General features: G+C 34.8%; 1 long non-coding RNA gene across 1 annotated transcript; it reads right to left on the bottom strand.

Moving 5' to 3' along the window:
- Positions 1–969: 969 nt before the first annotated feature.
- On the bottom strand, positions 970–8,398 carry LOC124898688. The gene is made up of 2 exons (XR_007055394.1): positions 7,519–8,398; positions 970–1,414 (listed from the first exon to the last, which is right to left on the bottom strand). It is a non-coding gene; the product is annotated as an uncharacterized LOC124898688 (long non-coding RNA).
- Between the last annotated feature and the right edge of the window lie 10,384 nt (positions 8,399–18,782).

Genomic DNA, 18,782 nt, shown 5'->3' with positions numbered 1-18,782 from the left:
TTTGAACAAAAGATGAGAAGGGTGAAGAACAACAAGAACACAATAACAACACCAAGAACAACAACAATATTCTCTAAGAACAAAAACAAATTCCAACACCCAACTCCAGCACAACAAGGCCTTCAACACGATCAAGGCTTAGAATGACAACAACATCAAATCAGCCACACTTTGTTCACATTAACAACATCAACAAGTTCAAGTTCAAGCTTAGATTTGGATACTTTTTAGTGTTGGTTAGAAACAAACCAATACTAGAAACACTCTAAATAACAAAATACTACAATATCTAGTCACAAAGAAACATGTATCGGCCAAGACAACAACAAGAACAACAACTTTCTTGGCCAAGAACAACAAGAACGGGCAGATTACTCCTTTTCTGGATTTATTTTTTTATTTTTTCAACTCTTTTTTATATATTTTTTTTTCAACTCTCAAGCCCAAGATTGATCTTGTTAGAACAAAATCAAAGATGGCTCTGATACCAAATTATACATGAATTACAAGAACAACACGAAACACACTTCAAAATCAGTCCACAAGATCAAAGATTCGAGGACCCTTTTGAAGATCATACTCGAATTTAACAAACAACAACAAGAACACAATGTATTGATGTGTTTATCACCTAAAAACAGCTAACAACAAACTATGTTAACAACAACAAGATGAAGAACAATAATAATGAAACAAGAACAACAAGTCACAGATTTGAATTACAAGAACACAAACAAATGATTACAACATAAATAAAATGGATAGATAGTTAGACCTTGCTTGGTATAATCTTAAGAATCCAAGAATATGGTAATCTTGGACCCTTAACACTACACACAACGGTTAACCTAACTCCTACGTCGACACAAGAGAAACTTTACCTCCTTTAAACACCAACGTCTCAAGCCAACATTGCAACACAAGTGACATCCACACTTGTTGCCCTCATTTCGATGGGGGTGGCTATTCCAAGCTTGACAACTAAAGGTGTTTAATGTTTCAAGTCTTACATCAATGAAAAACTAACGAGAAAATGACCTAAAATGTTCTATTTATATTCTATTACAAGACAAGGCAAAATAACAACAATGCCCTTAAAAGGTTGGGTGGCCATGGAGTGCATTTGGACCCAATGAAGTGACCAAAATACCCTTAATCAAGATAACCAAATCATGACCCATTAAGTGCTGTCCAAAACCGTGAGTCCTCAAGTCTTCGATGCTCCAAGTAATCTTCTACACACAACCTTGCTTGTGCTCAAAATGGGTCTTCCTTGTATATTCTTGTGCCATCGGGGTGACCAAGTCTTGAACCTTTAAATGATGACCTCCAATTATGTCTTCAAAAATTAAGGTGGCCATTTGACTTGTATCACGATCAAATGTGACATCAAGATTAGTGGCAGCAATGGTACCTAAAGCAAAGTACAATAACAAACAACAAAACAAACTTGTTAGTTCAAAATGCCTCACCACACTCTCACTCTTGGTTTTACCTCACACTTGGTTTTAGAAATGTTGAAAACCGGCTTGTACTTCGTGAGTGATTGAGGGTCGAGTCTACTCTTGTCCGAAATGAATTTTCATTTGAGTTGACTCAAATAAAATTTATTTACGGACTTGAACCAACAAGATACAACGAATTCACAAAAGTGAAAAGCACACAACAAACATTTAACACGAATGAACGAACACAAAGACTAACTAAAATCTAGTAGATGAGTACTAGTTTGCCAATTAGTATTGAAACCAACGAAATTGGAACTAAGGAACAATAAAAGGAAACTAAGAAATCTAAAATTTGAGCTTAAATATGTTGCGTGAACAATAGTAATGATGATGTGGCAGCATGTAATTGGTTGCGGTTTCTAACAATTTTTTTTTGTTGTTGTTGTCCAATTTCAAGTCTTGGTCAATTTACAATTTAGGAATTGGTGGAATTTATTTTAAGAAGGGAAATTCAAACAAGTCTTGAAGCATTTTCAAAGTCAAGTTTTCAAGACTTTGACTTTCTTGTACTTCTCCTTATAACATAGAGCCTTATTTTATGGAAAGTTGTTGAAAAGTGGTTGATATATGATTGACTATTTGATGAGTGATAGGAAGTCTTTCAAGACTAACAAAGCTTCACCCCTTTTTCCTTCACCTTTATAGATCTAATGTTCACTTTATATTAACAAGATATGAAGGTTGTGAAGAACTTTAAGAACAACATCAACAATCACCAAGAACAACCAACAATAATCTCCAAAATGTCACACCCCTTTTTCGCTCGGAGGGCGTTGAGTCGAAGGGTTTTTTCAATTAAAGTGACGATTTTGAATAGGGATGAATTTATTTACAGAGTCTCCACTTGGAATTGAGTTATGGTGTTCCAAGTCACCTTTTTGAATCCCTAATCAAAAGGAAATGACTCTTTATTGGTCCGCGAAAATAGAAGACTGGGTAAGAAATTCTGTTGACCGAGGGGAAGGTATGAGGCATCCCTCGAATCCCGTGGTTCTATCACGATCGCTTTTATTGACTTATCCTAACATAAATTATTTTGACAGATTATGTTAGTAGGCCCTAAAATCGCTCATTTTACTATACTAAAAAACTTGTCTATTATCTTATATTAAATAAATCGGTGAGAGTTAATTAATTTTTAGAAAAATATTTATCAAAGTGCATTATTACATCTTTGAATTTTAAATGTCTCAGAAAGATGCGTATGCCGCATTCTTAATTAAGACGAAAATTTTAAACGTGCCTAAAATTTGTCTAGTGTTAAAGACATTAGTTCCGTTTCTTGAAAATTCGAAACAATTTATATTATTCTTTTTCGCTTTTTATCTTACAAAAAGTTTTCTTTTATACAATTACTAGATGGCTATATAGTGTAAAAGTAGAAGGTATTTCGTGAAAAAAGTAAAAATTGTGAAAAATGTGAAGGCCTAGGGCAAGTTCCAATTTAATCATCTCATACTAATTAATTACTGACAAGTTGAATAATTTAAATAATACCATAAAGGCAAGTTAGATTATACTCTTAAGAATAATAAATAACTTACTGAATCAATATATCGATGCAATCGGTCCCACTATATATCTATTTAGTAATTAACATAACTTGCTTGCTTGACGTAGAAAGTTAGTAAAACTAATATTACTGTATCATAACTAAAATATCAAATGTTTATTATTTTATATATACTCGTTGCTCTATAATATATTGGTGATAAATGTATGGAAAATATTTTTCTAAACAAATTAAATAATGATATTTATTGGGCCACGAAGAATTAATAATATATAAAAGCCAAAATTTAACGACTCTTGGAAACACATGAATTGTCATATTTTGCTATATATCAATTATATTCTACTATGAAAGAATATAATATAGATCCTATCTACTATGGCATTGCACAGTTCATACTAATTTATCACTTTTGATCTGTATTTAGATAAAAGATATCTCATTCTTGATCACAAATAAATAAATATATATATATATATATATATGAACAAATAAAGCTAGCAACTTTTCCTGACTACGTTTCATGCAGTTAATCATCGGATTATTCAACAAAATAATTCCTAGAGTTTGAAACTTATAAAAGATTTAATACATGGTCTTTAACTTCTTTAATTTTAATAAATAACTAAACATAGAAATCTATATTAACGAAATATATTTAACCAAAAATCTGTATACAATTAGTCAAATACAAATATCATATCATTAATACTGTACAAAGATAATCATAAACAAATAGCATACGATAATAAGAAAGGTTCTAAACATTAAGTAACGCATGACACTATTTAAATATCTGCACTTATGCTTTGATTCACAATAGAATTTATACAGTAAATAGTATAGGATTACGATCGATATCACCAAAAACTGAAACGAAACCTGAACTCAATCCACTACTTTTTTTTTTCTTCCTTCTTTCTTGTCTTCACTACTGATTTTTTGTTTTCTCCTTGTTTTTGTTTTCTTGTTTTTCAAATATTTCCTCCACTTTTTAAAAATATGTTCCTCTCCCTTTTGTTTTTTTGTCCATGAGTGTTCTCTTCTTTTTTTTTCGTGTGTGTGTGACAATATACAGGGTGTAGGGGGTTGGGAAGTAGAGGGAGGTTGAGAGAAATTAGGGGGGTGGTTAGGGTAGTTTCATAGGATAAGATTTATCTTCTTTTTTTTTTAATAAATAATACAAATAAAAGAATATTATTTTTTATATTTTAAGAAAATACGATAATTTAAAATAACTATAATTAAGGTAATACTAAAACAAGTAGTCTATTTATTTAAAAATAATGAAATATATTTTTGAATTTCTTTTTTGTTTTATTTTTAAAATAAAAATAAAATAAATAAAAAATATATCAAAATATAACTTTATTTATTTATTTTAACTAAAAATTTATTAAAAATAAAATAAGAATTAAAATAATATCAAAGCGAATAAAATATTTAATTCCGATAAATAGGTTAAAACTCGGGGAGGGTCAAAAATCACGTGTCTACACAAAAATACGACAATTGTCACACGACCAACTTCCAATTTTCACAATACAATATCTTTAACACTTGGCCAAGACAACTACAATTTCAACAAAATGGTTCTTGGGCCACCAATGAACAACAATATCACGTGGCCAAGCTTAGAACAACAGCAAGATGAAGACCACAAGGCCAAAACAGTCCACCACAACAATGTTTCAACAACAATTCGGCCACGCCTTATGTTCACAAAAACAACACCAACAATGTAAGCTCAAACTTATATTTAGACTCAAGAGTGTTAGAGATGAAGAAAACTAACACTAGAAATAACAAAACAAGTAAAAATCTCGGCCAAGACACAACAATAACACAATTTCGGCCAAGAACACAAAATGGACAGATTTGCTTGTTTTTTATTTTTTTGTTTTCTAACACTTTTTTTTTTGAATTTTATATCAAGCAAGCCCAAGATTGATCTTGTAGGAACAAGATCAAGCCATACTTTGATACCAAATGATACGAGACAAACAAGGAAAACACGAAATACATTCCAAATCAGTCCTTTAATCTTAAGGATCCGAGGACCTTTTTGGAGACCACTCTCGGATTCGCTACCAACAAAAAGAATACAAGATTCAATGATGTATATAACACCCAAAACATCATCAACACGTGAAGAAGAAGAGGATTACAATAATAGTAACCAACGGTTTCAACAACACAAGAAACAACAACAAAAGATTACACTAAATAAAGGAATAGAAAGATAGACTACATGAAGGCATAATCTTAAGAACCCAAGAGCATATTCCTCTCTTGGACCCTTAACACTAAACACTACAATTCACCTTTCTCTTACGTGGAACAAGAGGGACCTCGATCTCCCAAGCATCTAACGTTTCCAAGCTTGAATCCAACACAAGTGATTCCACACTCAAGTTGAAATCCCTAGTTACAATGTTTGGCCATAGGGGCCTTTTTCACAAGAGAGAAATGTCTAAGTGTCTACAACTTTTAATATTCATCAAAACTAATGACTAAAACCCTACATTATTCTATTTATAGTATGTTACAAATAATAGGTAAAATGACCAAAAGGTCCCTTTAATGAAAAGCGCGCCCTTGGAGTGCAAGTTTAGGGTCGGTTTTGGTGTGATACAAGGTCTTCTCCACACTGAATTGGACGCTTTATTAGACGGGTCCAATGCATTCTCACATACGTGCATCCTCGTGGTAGTACCCGTATCACTAATTGATCCAAGTCAAGTTGTTTTTGTGCTAAACAGAGTGATACATGACAATATATAGACACGTAATTTTGTCCATCCCAAAAAAAATATTTTAATTATTTCTATTTTTATTTTTATTTCATTTATTTTATTTTTATTCTATTTTTATTTTTATTTCTATTTGCATCCTCTTCACCATGTCACCTCAATACCTCACCCCTTATTTTTCATTCGCCCTACTCATTTTGCCACACGCCACACTCATCTTTCCACATGTCATACCTAATTTTACACATACCACACACATATACCCACAAGCCACCAATGATATTCATACAATTATGACACAATATAAAGAAAAAGCAAAAAATAAAATTAAAGAGGAGAATGGATACAGTGAAAAGGAGAGACCAAGAGGAGAAAACATTTTTGGGGGGGGGGGGGGCTTCTTTTTCTTTTTTTTTTCGGGAAAAAAACACAACACTGAGAGCCACCATTTTTTTCGGAAGAACACCATAGATGATCTTCCATAGAGAGACACCATCGTCCACACTCTCACTACAAGGAATTCCCACAGCATATATATACATACACACTTACAAAAACCAGGGGGGATGGATATACAGTGACGCCATTTTGTTGGTTTCTCCTTCTTTGGAGATGAGGTGACGCGATTCCCTTCCCATTTCTTCTTTTTTTTTCGAATACACCCAAAAACGCACGCACATACCAGTGACGGGGGATTAAGAGAAAACAAAGAGAGAGATAGAGAGAGAGAGAGAAACGAAGGAGATAAGCAGAAACCAGTGGATAGGAAAAATCAGTGAGTGAAGGATTAGGGAGATCGATATTGGGTTCGGGTTGGTCTTTGTTTTTGCGATATCTGTCTGAATAAATTTGGGTTGTGAACTCGCAATCTTGCTATTGGTTTGTGATTCATTTTGGATTTGGGTTGTTCGTTGTCTTTGATTTGGGTTCGTTGTGGTCTGTTTTGGGTCTTCATTTCTCGATACCAAGCGGAGTATTGTCTACTGTCTGTCGTGGGTTTTGTGTTGGAATCGGGTCGCCGTCTATCATTTAATCATTTCGATCTGGGTTTTTTTTTACTTTTGGGGTTTGAGGTTGAAATTTCATCTTTGGGGTTTGTTATTTCTGTTTGAAGTCCTCGATTCGAGAGTTGATAGTGAATTTGCTTGATGGTTTCAAATCTGTTTGGGTGGTGATTTGCGATATCGAGTTGAGCTTGTTGATTCTTGAGGTTCAGTTTGAGACTTTGGACACGGTTCTAATCGAAAGGAGCAACCACAATCGAAACATTTGAGATCCAATTCTACTCTTTCATTCTTTCTATTTCATTGTTGACGATATTTGGTACATCGGGGCATTCCCCGGCAAAATGAATACATCCTCAATTTTGTGCGTTAAAATAGAAAGAACTATTCAACAAATATTCACACATTCCACAAGTCACCATCTTCTGTTTCTACAATTTGCCTATCCAAACTTAGTATTTTCCTACACATTTAACGATCTAAAGCATGCTACTATCAATTCAACAATATCCAACAATGAATCAAAACTAATCAACGTTCTACTTATTAGATTATCAATTCCCCCAAATTTTATTCAATATTGCAATATAACAGTTCACAATTACCTTTTTTCAAAAATCCACAACCAAATAATTCCACATTAATCATCACATCACACCGAAAATAAGAGAAAATTGAGATGATATCCATCAATCGCGCGTATATAATGAAATCAAAGTGAGAATGAGATAGAATTGGACCTCAATGCCGCTTTCAATTGATTTGAATAAGAGAATAAAGAGTTGTCCCGAGAACCTCAACGAATACCGACTCGACTATCAACCAAACTCCAAACACGGAATATTCACAAAATCCAATTCGAACAGAATTCCACGGGCATGAATAGAGTAACCCAAGAATTACAATATTGAAAATGAATCGCGAAGACGAATAAACCCAAAGCCCAACCTGATTTCAGGCAAAACCGAACCAAACCACGATTCCAGTGGACGTTGCCGAAATTCGATCGCACCACCCTCCTTCACAGTCGGTTCTCCTTTGTGCTTTGCTCTTAATCTTTCGATCCCCCTCTCTGTTTCTATATCTCTCTCACTCGAATCTCACTTTCTCGATTACTCCGATCACACCCTCAACTCTCTATTTTCAGTGTGTGGCGTGTTTATACACGACGTGTGTACGTATGGTGAGCTATTTATGAGTGAGTGAACTTTTTCGGTAAGGTTTCAATTTGTAGTATGTTTTATTCGGGTTTTTTTTTCTCTATTTTTGTGGGTATTCTCTCTATGGTGTTGTCGTGCGTTGTTAAAGAAAAATGAAAAAATAGGGACCCCTTCAATCAGTGAGAGTATGCACGTATTCCATCTCCGTGTGAGTGGTGTAATGGTGTATATCTGGGTGTGTGTTCTCGGTAGAGAAGAAAAAGAAAAATGGAGTGTGTGTGTGATGTGCGTGAGGGTCAGTGTGCTCTCCCTCTGTGAGTATTTCAGTGAGGTTGTTGTTCGAATGGCCAGGTGTGTGTTGTCCCTTTTTAATGGCGTGAGGTGTCTATTTTTGTATTTTGTTTGTTCTGTGTATATATGAATTGGTCAAGAAGAAAGGAAAAAATGGAATGGCCTTTTGTATATGTTTTTCTTCACTGTGGGTCACCAATTGGATGGAATTTGTGTGTGTATATGCTATTTTCCTTTGTGGAAAAGAAATGTGAAGGAGGAGTGGTTATGTGGGTGAGGTGGGGTAGGGGTGGAGTAAGGGTAGGTTGTTAGGATGATTAAAACAAGATAAAGTTTGTTAGAGATTTGTTAAGGGCTGTTAATTTTTTTTGTATTTTTGTGGGGTGTAATCACATGGGTGAGAGTGTATGATAATGTGTGGTAAAAATAGATGAATTGGGTTTTGGGAGGGGCAAAATTAGGTGTCTAAATCATGCCCCTTTTTGGGTGCAAACACAAAGTGTTTTCAGAAAAAAAAATAGATAACGAGACCAAATTTTGACCCAACCATTATTCAAGGAACGAAACAGAAAGAAAAAAGGCAACCAAGTCTTGTCTTAGGACGTCCTTTCTACCCAAGTTATGAGGGAATCAAGTTACATGTATCTCAAAGGGTTGGAAGAAGAGAGACTATACCGAGTTGGAGAGTTGAGTGAGGTCCCATCGAGGTTTCGGTCCACGACTCTGTCATTACATCAAAAATAAAAAATTACAAGTTAAAACATAAATAAAATTACAAAAATCCTATCTATGTAGCTTCTTTTGGACTCTTGACTTGAGTTTCATCCCCCTATTCTTCAGGCCGGCTCCTGACTTGCAATTTCTTCAACGTGTTGCCTGACTTTCAATTTCTTCAACCTGATCTCCAGGTGGGCTCCTGACTTGCTATTTTTAAATTTTTTGACTTTCAATTTCTTCACCTTTTTATTTGACCTTCCATTTATTCACCCTGTGCTTTGGGCGGGCTCCAATGTTGCTTGAATTATCAAAATCAAGAAGTGCATCTCCTTACAAATGTCGCTTGAATTACCCAAATAAGGAAGTGCGTCTCCTTACAGATGTTGCTTGAATTACCAAAACAAGAAAGTGCATCTCATAACAAATGTATCTTGAATTATCAAAACAAGAAAGTGCGTCTCCTTACAAATGCCGCTTGAATTACCCAAATTAGAAAGTGCGTCTCCTTACAGATGTTGCTTGAATTACCAAAACAAGGAAGTGTGTCTCCTAACAAATGTATTTTGAATTACCTAAACAAGAAAGTGCGTCTTCTTAAAAATACCGCTTGAATTACCAAAATAAGGAAGTGTGTCTCCTTACCAATGTCGCTTGAATTACCAAAACATGGAAGTGCATCTCCTGACAAATGTCTCTTAAATTACCCAAACAAGAAAGTGCGTATCCTTACAAATGCCGCTTAAATTACCAAAATAAGAAAGTGCGTCTCCTCACAAATGTCACTTGAATTGCCCAAACAAGGAAGTGTGTCTCCTTACAAATGTTGCTTGAATTGCCCAAACAAGAAAGTGTGTCTCCTTACAAATACCGCTTGAATTACCAAATAAGAAAGTGTGTTTCCTCACAAATGTTGCTGGAATTACCCAAACAAGGAAATACGTTTCCTTACAAATGTTGCTGAAATTACCCAGACAAGAAAGTCTGTCTCCTTACAAATGTTGCTTAAATTACCAAACAAAGAAGTGTGTCTCCTTACAAATGTTGCTGGAATTACCCAAACAAGAAAGTGCGTCTCCTTACAAATGTTGCTTGAATTACCAAATAAGGAAGTGAATCTCCTTACAAATACCGCTTGAGATACCCAAATGTGAAAGTGCATCTCCTTACAAATGCTGCTTGAATTACCAAAACAAGAAAGTGTGTCTCCTTACAAATGTCACTTGAATTGCCCAACAAGGAAGTGCATCTCCTTACAAATGTCTCTTGAATTATCCAAACAAGGAAGTGTGTCTCCTAGAGATATTGGATGATGAGTTTTACCATGGTTTTGATTACCAAACCTGTGCAACAATATTATCTCCTGCATTTGTGTAGGTGAGCATTGCAACTTTTGATGTTTAGGCTTTGAAATTCTCGATTCGAAGGTAACATGTGTTCCTGTTTCATACAAAAAAAAAACTTGTTAGTTTAAAAACATGGTGGCTGGTTTGTGTCTTTAGCTTTCGCGGCAATCGCTCTTGCCCCGGTCACATTTAACCTTGCTTCCAACCATTAGCATATGCCATTGACTTGCTGCATCATTGACCCAAACTCAGATTATTAAGAGCGACTCTGAAACAAACACAATATCTCTGCTTTGCCATGCTTTTCAGATAAACCCTTTGATCTTTTGTATTTCCATAAGTTCCCAGACTTGTCTGTTGACAAAATTTTGTATGCCTTATTTCGGCTCACAATCATGTCTTTTTCATGTACTGACCCTTTTGTCTTGCTTTGTGCAATTAAAGAAGCTAGTAGGCAGTTTTGAAATCTTTTCTCACTTGTTTTGACATGGACTTGACTCCAAGACAAGATAAAAATGACAATGATTTTTATTTGGACAACTGACCAAAGAAAATAAAATAAAAATAAAAATAAGAAAGAAAAGACAATAAATGTCCCCCTTTAAAACAAAGAAATGAAAAATTCATCTAAAAATGACAATCAACTCTAATGAATATGCCATGCATTTTGGATTAAACAGCTTGATCTTTTCATCCAAACTTCCTACCAATTGTTTTTGAGTTAATGGCCTCAAAACTGAGTTGCTTCCTTAGGTCAATTGTATTTAGATCTCATTCGGCTAGTGGCGCCTTGAAGGTTTTTCGCCAACAAGCCTCTGCCTTTCTCTCAGCTCACCATTGCCTTTATGTCCGTGAGGTTTTTTCACCAATGAGACTCTCTTATTTTCATTTCTCTCAACTCACAGTCGTCTTATGGTGCCTGTGAGAGTTTTCACCAATAAGACTCTCATTTTTATTTCTCTCAACTTACCATCGCCTTACGGTGCCCGTGAGGGTTTTCACCAATAAGACTCTCTCATTTTTATTTCTCTTCCGATTCTTATTGCTGAGGTAAACAAGTAGTTCCTAAAATGTGTCATCTCATTCATTGCATGCTTAGTCTTAACATTCTCAAAGATTGATCTGAAGGTCTTTCTTTGGTTGTAGCTTGGCTTTTGAATAAGGTTAGAAGAAAAAGATGACATGAGGCCCAAACGACACTTGAAGTAGGGTGGGACTTACAACTTTTGGAATCGACTTAAACAACGAGGATTAAATCATGCCCCAGTTTCTTTTGATTGGGTGATTCTAAATTATTTATTTGGTTGGACGATCCCAAAATAGGGCAGCCTACGTATCTCACCTCCGAGAGGGGAGAATCAGGTCACGCGTAGTTGTTGACACCCAATTTTTGCTCTCCGTGCTTAAAAATAACGTATTCAGGCTTCCTGGCCGTTAAAAGACACAAAATACAACTTTCACATATTTTTTACAATTGATAACAAATTATTGATTTTCATCCTTACTTTAGGATTTTTTACTCTTTATAATTTATTAATAATTTTTCTTATTCTTATCAATTTATTATTTTACAAATATTTGCGCATGTGCACGACATGACGTTATATATATATATATATATAGTATTTTTAAATTAATTATATTTTAATATTCTTTACATTTTTCATTCAACATCTATATTTTACAGTCCGCAAATGCTCAATCGGATCAATTATTTTTGTGCAGTATAATAATTCGATGTCTTACCACATCCGACAACGATTACACAATAATGTCTTGTCATGTCTGAAAATGACCATTCAGTGTTGTCTCATCACATCTGACAACGACCAATCAATGACACTACCCTTTGGATAATTACTTTGTCCATTGGTCAAAAGGATGAAAATCCTTTGGCCAATAACTTAAGGACCTAAGGGTGTTTTATTATAAAAAGAGAGGACACTCCTTTATACATTGGATAAAAGGTGTGCTCAATTTTTTGTATAAATAGCTGGTGGGAGGACACATTTTGGACACACATTTTTGTTCATTTTTTTCCTCTCTATCAAAATACACATATATTTATTTTTTACAACTCATAAACATTTTTTCTTTGCAAACTCACACACATATTCATAAATATACAAGCATATTTTATTTATTTCATTTTTCTCTTCAAAAACTCACAAAAAATATATATAAAAACACATAAACACACACATACATAGAAAAACAACCTCCATTTTTGTTTTATTTTTTACCATCAACAACAATGACACACATATAAATATATATATATAGATGCCTACTACACAGTTTCCATTTTTAAGCTTTCGTCTTCTCCGTAGATATCAACAGTTCATCCAATCTCACGCGCCACCTCCACACAATTTTCTTCCCTGAAACAGCCGCCCGACAATACCACCCCCCACACTACAAGCTTTCCCTTTACATTTTGCCGCAAGCTAGCCGGAGGTGATGACCGATGAGCATCGAATTTCTTCCCAGATCTGCCGCCGTCAACCACTACAACAGCCGCTACCAACATCGAGAAACAGCCACGAGCCGCCCCTTTTCTCTAATATTTTTCTTACTACACAGATCTAGTCAAAGCCGTTTGGATGGATATTTGAATTAATTAGATAGTGAGTTTGTCTCTGTTAGCTTTGCTATTTTACTATCATTGTTATTGACCATTTTTGTTTGCCTTGAGTTTGCTGCTGTTGGAGTGATTTTTGAACGATTTTTGTCCTTCTCATTTATTTACACTGATGGTGAATGGATACTACACATTTAGCCAATATAAAAATTATTATTAATTTTGAGGCATCCGTAAACAAAAGACGGACTTTTTACGTATACATACGTAATAAATAAATATTTTTTGGGCGATGATGAAACTTTATAACACAAGATTTTACAATTCATATCTTGGCAAGACGATTTAGGACGGCCAATTAATTGAGCAACCACTTCGTTGCAAGACGATTTAGAACGGCCAATTAATTGAGCAACCATATCGCAGTCATGACATTATCTGAGCCCACTTTTTAATAAAAAATATATTTTTAAATATTTATACGCATACACACTTGTTCAATTTATTTTGATGCTTGTTCAATTTATTTTGATTATTTGTTACTAATATTCTTTTTTTTTAGTGTTTATACAGGTTATTTTGAAATATTCGTCGGGAGTTGCAGTCAAAGAGGCCCTTAAATTTTATATTGTATTTTATATTCTCACACTTGTATAAATAACAAAAAAAAAATAGTGAAAATTTTACTTTTTGGGTGTCGGTCGGGATATTCTTTATTTATATAATTTCATCAATTTTAGGCAAAACTTAGGCCATTAATATTTACATAAAATAATTAAGTTAATCAACTAATTCACATTCACATATTAAAAAAAGTAAGTACATGTCATGCAATTCAAAATTCAAAAACCAAAATAATGTCCAGTACGAATTATACAGTCCAAAAATAGAACAATACAAAAATAGAAATCCTATTTAGACTAATCCTAAACTATACTCCAATACTTTACCCGATGCCTCAAGCCTTCATCACGAACCTTCTTTGCGTACATGATATATCGAAATATTTCTCGGTGAATGGATACAAGTATCTCGGGGCATTCTCCGGCAAAATGAATACATCCTCAATTTTATGCGTTAAAATAGAAAGAACCATTCAACAAATATTCACACATTCCACAAGTCACCATCTTCCATTTCTACAATTTGCCTACCCAAACTTAGTATTTGCCTACACATTTAACGATCTAAAACATGATAATATCAATTTCAATAATATCCAACAATGAATCAAAACTAATCAACGTTCTACTTATTCGATTATCAATTCCCCCAAATTTTATTCAAAGTTGCAATATAACAGTTCACGATTACCATTTTTCAAAAATCCACAATCAAATAATTTCAAATTAATCATTCATATCACACCTAAAATAAGAGAAAATTGAGATGATATCCATCAATCAAGCGTATATAATGAAATCAAAATGAGAATGAGATAAAATTAGACCTCAATGACTCTTTCAATTGATTTGAATAAGAGAATAAAGAGCCGTACTGAGAACCTCAACGAATACCGACTCGACTATCAACCGAACTCCAAACACGGAATATTCACGAAATCCAATTCGAACAGAAATCCGCGGGCATGAATCGAGTAACCCGAGAATCACAATATTGAAAATGAATCGCGAAGACGGATAAATCCAAAGCCCGACCCGATTTCAGGCAGAACCGAACCAAACCACGATTTCGATGGACGTTGCCGGAATCCGATCGCACCACCCTCCTTCCCAATCGGTTCCCCTTTGTGTTTTGCTCTCAATCTTTCGATCCTTCTCTCTGTTTTGATCTCTCTCTCACTCGAATCGCACTTTCTCGATTACTCCGATCACACCCTCAACTCTCGGTTTTCAGTGTGTGGCGTGTTTATACACGGCGTGTGTGCGTATGGTGAGCTATTCGTGAGTGAGTGAGTGAACTTTTCCGGTGAGGTTTCAATTTGTAGTGTGTTTTATTTGAGTTTTCTTTTCTCTATTTTTGTGGGTATTCTCTCCATGGTGTTGTCGTGCGTTGTTAAAGAAAAATAGAAAAATGGGGACCTCTTCAATCAGTGAGAGTGTGCACGTATTCCATCTCCGTGTGAGTGGTGTAATGGTGTATATCTGGGTGTGTTTTCTCGGTGGAGAAGAAAAAAAAAAATAAAGTGTGTGTGTGTGATATGCGTGAGGGTCAGTGTGCTCTCCCTCTGTGAGTACTTCAGTGAGGTTTTTATTCGAAAGGGCAAGTGTGAGGTGTCTATTTTTGTATTTTGTTTGTTCTATGTATATATGAATTGGTCAAGAAGAAAAGAAAAAATAATGGCCTTTTGTATATGTTTTTCTTCACTGTGGGCCACCAATTGGATGGAATTTATGTGTGTATATGCTCTTTTCCTTTGTGGAAAAGAAATATGGGGAGGGGTGGTTACGTGGGTGAGGTGGTGTAGGTGTGGGGTAAGGTTAGGTTGTTAGGATGATTAAAACAAGATAAAGTTTGTTAGAGATTTGTTAAGGATTGTTAATTTTTTTTGTATTTTTGTGGGGTGTAATCACATGGGTGAGGGTATATGATAACGTGAGATAAAAATGGATGAATTGAGTTTTGGGAGGGGTAAAATTAGGTGTCTACACAATATAATATTAAGTCATGAATTAGTTAAAGGCTATGCAAGGAAAGGAGTCTCTCTCAGGTGTATGTTAAAGATTGACATTCAGAAAGCTTATGATTCTGTGGAGTGGCCTTTTGTGGAGCAGCTACTTAAAGCACTAAATCTCCCTGAATTATTTGTCCGCTGGATAATGCAATGTTTGAGTACAGTTTCTTATTCTGTGGTGCTAAATGGTATCTCGACAACTCTTTTCCATGCAAAGAGGGGCTTGAGGCAGGGGGGCCTTATATCCCCCTATCATTTTGTAATAGTAATGGAATATCTGACAAGGTTGCTGAAGGGACTTGATGCACAAGATCAATTCAAATACCATCCTAAGTGTACGAAACTCAAATTGGTACAACTTGGGTTTGTTGATGATCTATTGTTGTTTTGCAGAGGAGATGTGCAATCTATTACTAAACTTTACGAGTGCTACTTTAAGTTCTCTGAAGTGTCAGGGCTGCAATCTAATCCTAGCAAGATTTTAGCATATTTTGGAGGAGTGAAGAGTGAAGCCAAACACCAAATACTGCAGGTACTTAGATTCGGTGAAGGGTCCATGTCTTTCAAATATTTAGGGGTGCCTCTTGGTACTAAAAGGATGTCCGCCAGCCACTAGTGGAAAAAATATTGAATAGAGTCACTTCTTGGACATCTAGGTATCTATCTTATGCAGGCAGATTATAGTTGATTAAGAGTGTGTTATTTTCGATGCAAACTTATTGATCACAGATTTTTGTACTGCCGAAAGGTGTTACACAAGTTATGGAAAGCATTTGCAGGGGATTCTTTTGGATAGGAAGTGCTGAAGTTTCAAGAAAAGCTCTTGTAGCATGGGAATCTCTCTGCAACCCTAAGGTTGCTGGTGGAGTAAATCTGATTGGCCTTAAGTTGTGGAACAAAGTTGCAATCATGAAGCTACTCTGGAATATCTGTAGGAAAAAGGACAAATTCTGGGTGCAATGGGTTTATTCCTATTACATCAAGGGTGCTCCTATGGTGATGTTATGTCTAAGCAAGCTTCCTGGGTGATGCAGAAAATCTTTAAGGCTCACAAATATTGTCAAGCTGCAGGAATAACCTTGAATGATCTGAAAAGATTGCTAGGAGATTTTCAGAAAGTGACATGGAAAAAGATAATGTGTAATAACTATGGGGCTGCAAAATGGATATTTATCTTAAGATTGGCCATCATGAATAGAATGTGCACCAAAGATAGGTTGATTAAATGGAAGTTACTTGTGGATAGCACATGTGTTTTGTATAGAACAGAGGAGGAAAATGTGGAACATCTATTCTTCTAGTGTGCTTATTCTGCTAAAGTGTGGAATGCGCTACTCAGATGGTTGAGTATACCAAGGAGTGCACTGCCCTGGGCATATGAAATAGAGTGGACGGTAAAAAATGCCAATGGTCGATCAGGAAAAGCACATATATACAAGATGATGTTTGCAGCTTGTGTTTACAACATTTGGAATGAGAGAAACTGTAGAATCTATAAGAAGATTGTAACACCTCCGAAGAAGGTTGTTAGAGAAGTGATCCAGGATGTTATATGTCTTGCTATGACTAAGTCTAAGTTAGCAAATATGGTTAGAGATCTGAACTATTACCTTCAGTGTTAATAGTCTGATCGAGTAGTGAGTTACGACGGTGCCAATCTATGTCATTAGGCTGGTAAATGGATTGTAATGTTGCTTTGGTAATGAAATAAAATTGTACAGGTACCAAAAAAAAATTGAGCTAAAATTACAATTTATAATTTGTTATTAAAAATTGATGGGTCCCACTAATTTTTTTCTTTTAAAATGCGGAAGTTTTAAACCGCACAATTTTTAAAGAAAAATTTATTGTAAAAAAAATTAAATTTAGAGTAACGAATGTCGATCGCCGCAAAATAACCCTGCAAATTAATTATGAGGGTCAAAAAAGAACTTCCGCAAATTATTTGTGACGGCTCGTATTGTGGGGGTTTTGGAAATCGCCAAAATCATAATTCGCAGGGGTTTAAAACTCCCGTAAACCTTAAAATCAACCTCCACAATTTGACCCATTTTTGTAGTGATTTTCAAATACGAAAAGGATCAAATATGTCCTTAAACTTTAAAAAAAAAAAAAAAAATACACCATTTGTTACAGGTTTAGTTCACTGATACTCTCGTTGTTAAAGATTAGGAACATACATATCCTTTACACGTTAAATGATGTGCTGGAAATTTACAAGTCTTTTTTCTTTTCTTTTTTTCAATTTTAACTGTCACATAAGCAAAATAATTTTCACATCACAAAAATAAATCCACCAACTCTTCTACAATCTAAATTCAACCCATCATTTTGAACCAGCCCATGACCCGACCCAAAATCCACACCCCTTTAATACCGATGAGAGCCGGAGCTTTGACGAAACTTTCGATTCTTTCCTTCTTGTTGCATCTCCCCTGAACTTGCTCTGCCATTAACGTGCTCAGGTCTAGTTTACTCTCTCTCTACTCCTCTTTGATCCATGAATCCAAGCGCATCTCTGATTTCTCCCAACTCCTTATCAGTTTATTGATTTCATTCGGCCGTATGCATGATCCCTTCTGTTAGTTTCTGCAATTGATCTTGAATTTTGGCCCAACTAAAACTAAAACTAGGGTTGTTAGTCGAAGTGTTTAGCTGAATTTAGAATAAAAAGTAAGAAAGAAGAAAATTGTTATTGAATTTCGTGAATGATGAATAAGGATCCTTACAAGTAGTGATTTTTTAGATGCTAACAACAATCAATTCTTCCACCTCTTAAACGTATATCAGCTGATATCTTGTTTTCACAACCTGTTTAACTACTTACTCCCTCCGTTCCATTTTATTCGTTCTAAATTGGATGCAGCTATTAAGAAAATAATGATTAATAATGTAACTTTACCATTTCACCCTTTTAATTGTGTATTGTTATTGATTTCAATATTGATGAGTGACTAATATCAAAGCACTATTTATATTCTTAATGATGTACTTTTATTGTTATTAGTTCAAAAAAATTTTGCAACACTTTTCAAGAATGCTAATAACAAGGAGTAATCAATTACACTAAGGGTATAATGGAGAAAATAAAATTGTCTTATCTTGATAAGTAAAAAACGAGAAGTAAAATGGAACATCAAATTAGAAAATTTGAGACGGATAAAATGGGATGGAAGGAGTATTATACAAGTTCAAAATGGTGTGAATCTTGGATTGGGTGATGGGTTGATTCAAAATGGAGGGTCGGATTCAGATTATAGAAGAGTTGGATGAATTT

The sequence above is a fragment of the Capsicum annuum genome, chromosome 5, assembly GCF_002878395.1.
Source record: "Capsicum annuum cultivar UCD-10X-F1 chromosome 5, UCD10Xv1.1, whole genome shotgun sequence".
NCBI classification, from domain to species: domain Eukaryota; kingdom Viridiplantae; phylum Streptophyta; class Magnoliopsida; order Solanales; family Solanaceae; genus Capsicum; species Capsicum annuum.
This window is presented reverse-complemented; position numbering and strand designations above follow the sequence as displayed.